General features: G+C 41.5%; 1 long non-coding RNA gene across 3 annotated transcripts; it reads right to left on the minus strand.

Moving 5' to 3' along the window:
• Positions 1-3,979: 3,979 nt before the first annotated feature.
• On the minus strand, positions 3,980-7,819 carry LOC125540398. Of its 3 annotated transcripts, none has more exons than XR_007297289.1 (6): positions 7,684-7,819; positions 6,922-7,095; positions 6,629-6,839; positions 5,848-6,557; positions 5,614-5,734; positions 3,980-5,490 (listed from the first exon to the last, which is right to left on the minus strand). It is a non-coding gene; the product is annotated as an uncharacterized LOC125540398 (long non-coding RNA). The 3 variants fall into 3 exon arrangements; XR_007297288.1 differs by having other exon boundaries at positions 3,980-4,523; positions 5,084-5,490; positions 5,614-6,557; XR_007297287.1 differs by having other exon boundaries at positions 5,614-6,557.
• Between the last annotated feature and the right edge of the window lie 232 nt (positions 7,820-8,051).

Genomic DNA, 8,051 nt, shown 5'->3' on the forward strand with positions numbered 1-8,051 from the left:
GTCCGCATGCGTTACGATCAGGGGATCGTTCCCCATTTAAAGATCCGACGAATACACCTACTCATGAGACTGCAAACCAGACACATTCTTCTTCATCACTCGATGTGCCACGAACTCCATTGAGCAACATAACCAACTCAGTTGTTAATCAAGATGGTGAAAAACCAAAAAGTGGTAAAAATTGGTATGCACGAATGTCCGATGAGAAGAGAGCGGAGTACAACCAGAAGCGGCGCATGGCCCGAGCACACAAGGTTGCATCTGTTGATGGATTAAAGGTAAGAAAAAGTGGCAGAAAAGAAGCCAAAGGGGTTGGGGACAAGTTGGAAGGATTGTTTATGCACACCCTGCTGATGGTGAGAGGTACTTCCTGAGAGTGCTTCTAAATCATATAAGAGGTGCCACTTCATATGAGGATTTGAGAACCGTAAATGGATGGCTTTGCTCGACCTTCAGGGAAGCGTGTGAGCTCATGGGCCTAATAGAGACTGACAAATCTCTTGACGACTGCTTGACTGAGTCTGCTACTTTCCAGATGCCATATGCTCTAAGAAGGTTTTTTGCAACTATTCTTGTGTATTGCGAGGGGACCAACATCCGTGCATTGTGGGAGAAGCATTTGGAGTCAATGTCTGAGGATTATCGTCGTACCCAGTCCAACCGGGCTGAACTGGAACAGATGGTCCTTAGAGATATCCGGGATTTGGTTCATTCGATGGGCAAAGATATCTAGGAGATTGTGATTTGTTTCATTCAGCATGCACGGGTCTAACATAGAGGATGCCAGGAAATAATTGATGAGTTGTTGTCTGTCACCCTCATTCCTCACTTTATCTTTGGTATGATGCATGATATTTTCTGTCAACATGTTCAGGACTTCGCAATCCTTTAGCTCAAGCAGCTAAATTGTGCTCTGTTGTCAGTGTGACCATATAGGCACAACACATCATGATTCTTTGATTTTCATGATACATGATGGCTCATGTCGTGCATTTTTTTCCTAGGATTTCACTAATGAGGTTGACATTTCTGGATGATTTTCTACCTGTACAAACTTACCTGTGTATCAACCATGAAGGTCAACTATTTTGATGTTTGTCTATGCATCATATGTTCTACGGTTGACCGCTATGCTCCCAGGATGCACTCAAAATACTCATATATTTGTTTCCCAGATTATTATCAATCCAAGGATCAAAGAAGAAAAAAAGGGACATAGCAAAATTGACTTTAGAGAGCTGGACCATGATCTACAAAAATGATCACAGTTAGGGCAGAAGAATGATGAAGCCCCGTGCTTTCCTAACCCCGTGGTCCCTTCTCACCTGGCTAAGGTAGAAAACATTAATCATGTTTTCATTGTTTGTATATATTTCTGTGATTGCTGAAGGTAAGGCAAAGAGTTGTTGTAGGCATGAAATTTGTGAAGTTTGTAATGACTAGAGATTTCAGCAACGGTCATGGTTACAAAATTTCATCTTGGTCACTTCATATGCTTAACTTTTTTTAAGATAATGGAAGATTGTTTTTCCGTCCTCCTCTGCATCGTTCCAACTAAACATGTTTATTTTTGCCTGACCTTGGATCCTACTAATTTGTTATACAACCTTGTTTCTCTTGTGCTAACTCTTCATATCAAATTCCTTTTACATACTATGCAGTTATGATTTATCTGCACAGTAACCCAACCTGTCTTCCTTCCAGTTACAGCTGCTATCTCTGTTTGTCTCGTGCATATTTTGAAGTATAGTGCTTTGGTTGATTACAACTATGTACCATTCTTTCACTATTTCAGAGAAGATCATATGGACATTTAGGGATAAGATGGAAGGGAGGTAGTTCCCTATCTGGAACTGTTTAACGTCTGCTATTTCATCAGACTAATAAACAAAGGTATGACTGGTATTTCTAAGAAACGGAGGTCCATGTGGGACACAAGATAAATTTCTCCTGCTATTGTTGAGACCAATGAAGATGGGTCTCCTCCTAAGTACATAGATAATCGCCGTAAAAATTGCTCTCCAGCCTCTGCTCCTCCATCGAACTATTAACATGCCATGTTTATTTATTTTCCCATCTCATCTACTTGCAGGGAATATTCGCATATCTTCACTAACGATGAGATGACCAAGGATGGAAGAGGCCCTCCTACAAGCTTTGCTGCATGTATCTATTCCTTTTGATTTTTATGTTGCTTGTAAGACAACTGCCCAACTAGCATTTATAATTTCTTGTGGATTTACATGGTGTGCATGATATTTCTCTTACATGCAAACTTGTATACTTGAAAATCAGGGTTCTATGCATTACTAACTAGAATCCGGGGATTTTGTTTTGTTTTGAACACAATCAAATCAATTAGTTTTCCAATGTTTACCCTTGTTTTTATCCGACACTATTTCTTCTGGCATTTAGACATGAAATGTTCGGGACTGGACTATAAAAGAGATGAAAGAGGGGATACTTTGGAGAACGATTGTGCATGTTGCTTCTCAAGTTTAGCTTGTGAATTTTAGTGTTGAGATATTTTTGTGAAGAATGAACTAATGATTAACATGTCGAGAGCATCTTGACTGCACATAAAAAATGATAAGCTGGGTCAATGACTGGGAGAATTATGGTTTTATGTTATCCTGTGTCATATCTCATATTTGTGTACCAAAAATGAACATCCAATATTCCACATAATGGAAATTCTTCCTATTTGTGACCGTAGTCGTAAAGATTTTTTTCTACTACACACCGACTACTTGAAATCTATCATTTGTTTATAGAAGTATAATTTTGTTGATTTTATATAACAATTGCCTCTTAACGGAGATGAACAGAGAAACATCTTCTAACGGTTGTACGTGCATTGCACGTGCACGCTTACTAGTTATATAAAGTGGAGAGTCTCCATTGTAAATAAAATTGATGACTCATTAATAAATACAACCCTCCACTCCTAGTTATATAAGCGGACCCTCTCCTTACCAATTGACTTTCCGTACCACTTCCCTTGGACTGGACTGGCTGGCAAAGCTTGCGGGGCAGTTATTTCGCTTCTCTCTCTCCTTGTTGAGGATTCAAAATACTTGTAAGTAGGAGGAGTGTCATCACCATGCCACATTGCCACCGGTTTGACCAATGAACGGTTGAATGGCCGGCTTGCATCACATGTTGCGTTTGATTTACAACTCCCGTTACACGTATGTAGGAAGTACCATATTCCATCGTCTCCCGACATTCGCATCCCGTAGGTAGAGTACAACCTGGTTAATTGGCTACTAGGATTTTGTTTCCTCGACCAAGATGGTGGGCATATTGAAAGAAATAGAGAAACAATTACATATGTTAGAAAACTTTACAAAAAAGAAGTTTGGGCGCCCTGAGGTGTCTAACATTTATTTAGATATAGAAAATACTAGAGCTATCTATCCAGAAGCTCCTGACAAATTGGTTTTAAGCACCATTCATCATAAAAACAAATGGCTCTTGTTTTTAAAGTTGACTTTGAAAAGGCGTATGATAATGTTAAGTGGCCTTTTGTTTTGCAATGCACAACATGATGGGTCTTCCAAGAAAATGGGTTGATTGGGTTATGTCTATCATTAGGGTGGGGGGGGGGGGGGGGGTGGCACCATTAAAGTTAATAACGATGGTCTTTTTTCCCTACACACAAAGGTCCGAGACAGGGAGATTCTCTATCCCGTTTGAACTTTGATATGGTTGTTGATTCTTTCGCCATGATTATGGATAGGGCTAGATAAAATGGGTTGATTAAAGGTTTGCTAGAAGATAACACTCAAGAGTGTTAACATGCTACAATATGCAGATGACATCATCTTCTTGCAAGATGATTTTGACGGTGCTCATAATTCAAAATTTATTTTGTGTCTGTTTGAGAAAATGTCAGGGTTGAATTAATTATTACTAGTAAGCTTGCACGTGCAATGCACGTCTCAACTAATGTTTTTTAGAGATATACATCTACTCCCAATCAAATACACCTTGTATGCATGGATCATAAGTACTTGATGGCCGTGTGATAAAATGACAAGAACAAAAAACAACCAAGGTAATAGTCATCATATGATATAGTACCATATTTTCCAAGTTAGCATTGGAGGTCCAAAACCACGTTTCCAGGCTCTTACAACTACTGAGAGTTAGGTTTAAAGGCGTTGAATGCCATTTTGTTTACTCTATACAAATAGAAATCATTAATGGTGCTTTCAAAAACTCTGAGATCATAAACTACACAAATCCATAATTATATGTGTGAACCTCATCTATTTTGGGGGCAATGTTGCAAATTTCAATTTATACATTTTCTCCCCAAGAGAATTTACAAAGGTATGCGTAACAAGACAACATCAATGTTGGATTCAGCAATGTCAGATGCCAAGAATCACTCATACATTTCAAAGGCAATATTATTTCCAACCAAATGGAATGCACGCTGGCTGGCTTATTTTACCATGGAGATGAATTCATCCAGATTCTTGTAGACCATCCATTACTTTGTTTTGCCTGCAATTCTGGTATTTACAAGTACAACACCATCCAGCACGATGAACATGCACATAACAGAAGTAAAAGACAAGTTGAGTTGTACATTTCAATCTGAAAAATGATATTTTATCTATTTTTTAGAAGATTCCTTTGTAGTTTATTTTTCTTGTTTAGTAAAAGTAAGTAGGAAGACAAGATTATGGTGGATTTGTTTTTTTTCTCTGTGTCCTCGTGGACTGGAGTGATAAAATGGTTTCTTTCGTTTTAACCACAAAAATATTATTTCGCAAAAAAGAAAAACTAAAATGTTACTTGAGCACACTGTTTTATTTGGCCAAAAATGACAATAAGTAGCAGAGCATGAATAATGAACAAAGAGAATACAATGAAACGAGCTAGACCTGATGCAATCAATTGCAACAAGATCCACATGCTGATTCCGAACCAACTTATTTTTGTATTTTTATTTTTTTGAGAACTTATTTGGAGGCACCTAATTCATACAGAGAGCCAGAGCATATATGCAAATTAGTTATTACTTTTAGGGATAACATTTTGCCACAACCGATGAGTTGAGTTGTCTTACCATACCACCACAACGCAACTTGGACTCCATTTGCACAAACCTCCATTGGAAGATAGTTGGGTTTCTGCTCTGTAACTTGCAGGCAGGGGAGAAAATTGCAAGGTAGTTGCAGCTTGTAAGTTTCTCTGAAGTACTCCCTCACACTCTTGGTTTCGCCAGTCGATAATTCGGTGGGCGACCTCAACTCTCACACCCCTGAGGGCTTTCTTAATCTGCAGCGGAATGTGAAAACAAAACCTACCATACCACCACAGCAGCAACTTGGTCGCGATACATTTGATTCCGAAAATGTGCATACCTTAAGATAGTCAAGTCATGAATGCCACAAATGAGATCTCTCTTGTCAAGAACCTCCCCAATGAAATTAGTCAGCGACACAGCTCAAACGAAAGTCGTTGATGACATGTCTGCAATCCAAAATTCGAAATACATTTATTGGCAAGTAAGAATATTTTCCCATCATTCATGCATCCTGGCATAGCATGTTGCAGGTAAGTGGAAACAGAATGCAAGGAATACATGTCACAGACCTATGTTGAGGGAACAATCCACTGCAGGTAGGTATGATGCTCTGGCAGAACCCGTTCCATCCTTCGATACCCTGGCCTAACTTGATGGGTTCCTCAATGGTCTGCGAGAACAAAGACTGGCCTACCAGGATGAACGTGTGGCGCACAGGTGACAACAAGTCCCCAACAAATAAGAAAAGCATGCAAAATGATCGATAACAATTAACCACACAAAGGGCGGAGCGCGGTTGTTACCCCATGCCATTGCGTTCGTTGAGCACAATGTTGCGCAACACAATGTCGAGCACCTGCAAAGGTCAAGAAAAAATGTGGCTACATAAGGATAGGAAATGAGAAAAACATGATAAGATGGTTGCTGGATTAGCGTCAAGTGTTCAGACTTGGTTGCAAGTCCGCTGATTTATACCAAGCTATGGTCTCCACATTAATCAATTCATCCAACGTCCATCACTATGTATTAGTCTGTGTTGAGTTCTCTGGAACACAGGTCCAGGAAAGTATAAGGTAATTTACTCATAAGAATTTGGCTCTACTAAGATACCTAGATTCTATTTGCTTTCTTCAAGGTCCAGAACTTGCAGTCATAGACTCAGTAGTTGTTGTAACTTCTAGTTGATACCTATGACTACTCTGTCTACTCTTGATCTTTGATAGAAGGACAGATTGTGGTGGTATCCAGGATTATGCTATTCTTGTAACATAGAACAACTTCGAAAATCTTAAAGGTAAATCAAATGGTTCACATTTTTAGAGTGAGTTTAGTATCATAATATCATATGATAAGTAGAATAACATCTTCAATGCAAAAATAACCAAGAAGAAGACATTCCATTCTCACTAAATATATGAAGGTGATAAGCTCTCCATCTAGCTCCAGAAGGCGACTGACTGTCTCTGCCCAAGCCAGCCTCAGCCTCATTCACGGATCAAGTGCATAAAAGAACCTGTGTGAATTAATAAAGGTGATCTAAACTGCCTCCAGAACAACAAATAAGCAAGATAAGTTGACACGTACATATAATCGAAAGACGTCAAATGGTTCACTTGGTCTCCACTTGATGAAATCAGTAACCAGTAAAGTAAAAAAAATCTGCATTTGTTCGGATGATGATCACTGCAGCGCCTGCACCGGCATGTCCATGGAGATCCCGGCCATGAGCATCTGCAGCTGTTGCAGGCTAACCAGAATGGTGCGCTCGATGGTCCCCTTGAACTTGCATTCCCTCCTGCAAACATATATGTTATGGGGAAACTGATCACCTCATCTTGTCATGTCGTGCGGCACACTGACTGGCTAACTCAGTTTACCTTTGCTCAGATGGACCTGGCTTGTTGTCAGGTAAGGTGACCTCAAACTCCTTCGTACTGAACGGCAGCTCGCCGACAGTGTACAGGCTCTTGCGGCCTCCTTGGTAGTACCCACGGACAAGGCCGCCATCGCGGGTGCGGGCGGGGGCTCAGGCGGCACTGGCGGGGACGGGCCTAGCGGGCAAGCGGCCGGGTGCCAAGCAATTGAAACATCATTATAGCACGTTCAAATAGTAGTAGAACAATTTGGAATAGTTGTGCTTGAAAACTCACAACTGAAACTAAAGTTAACACGTAAAACCAAAAAGTGAAATAACAAATAGATGCAATCAAACTGAGCACTATATATGTTACCGAGGGTGTATACTTTACTAAGCGTGTGAAATGACAAATAGATGAAATCAATCAAACCGAGCAGTATATAATTTACTGAGGGTGTATGCTTTTACTGAGTGTGTGAAATCAATCAAATTGTATAACATTCATGCCTACAAAGGTGACACATAGTTGCCCCAATTTCTTTCCTGCGGCAGTAATAAGAGAATAATTCATGGCCGATCTTATACTTTGCATAGAGACAATGTGTTTGAAATCACTACTCAACCTCTTGAAGATAACGGGGAAGCTTGTGAATTATATTAAGCTAACAATTGAAGATGCAACAAATGAGTAGCATTGTGCTTAATGGCACTGACAATTGAGAGGCCCTGTCCTCAATCTTGTATAGATGAATATAGACGAAGAAAAAAAGAGAGAGCAGACCGGAGGATTCAGTTTGCATGTCCAGCAGGCAGCAACATCTGGACCGGAGGCCACGGCGTCGGAGTCGGCAGTAAGCAACCCCAACCCCAACCCCAGGGCAGCGCCGACAGTCCCAGGCCGAGGCGTCAGGGGCGTGCTGCTGCGCCCCCCCCCCCCCCCCCCCCCCCCCCGCGGAGGTGCCGCTCGGCGGCACCGACGGGGGTGGGGGCGAGCGGCAGCGCCGGCGTAGCCAAGCGGGCAGGTGCGGGCGGCACCGGCGCGGGCAGAGCGGGCGAGCGGCGGCTACGCGAGGCGGGGGCGGGCCGAGCGGGCGAGCGGCGAGCGGCGGCTGCACGAGCGTGGGAGCGGTTCCCAGCGTAAGGTGTGGG

Source organism: Triticum urartu, chromosome 2, assembly GCF_003073215.2.
Source record: "Triticum urartu cultivar G1812 chromosome 2, Tu2.1, whole genome shotgun sequence".
NCBI classification, from domain to species: domain Eukaryota; kingdom Viridiplantae; phylum Streptophyta; class Magnoliopsida; order Poales; family Poaceae; genus Triticum; species Triticum urartu.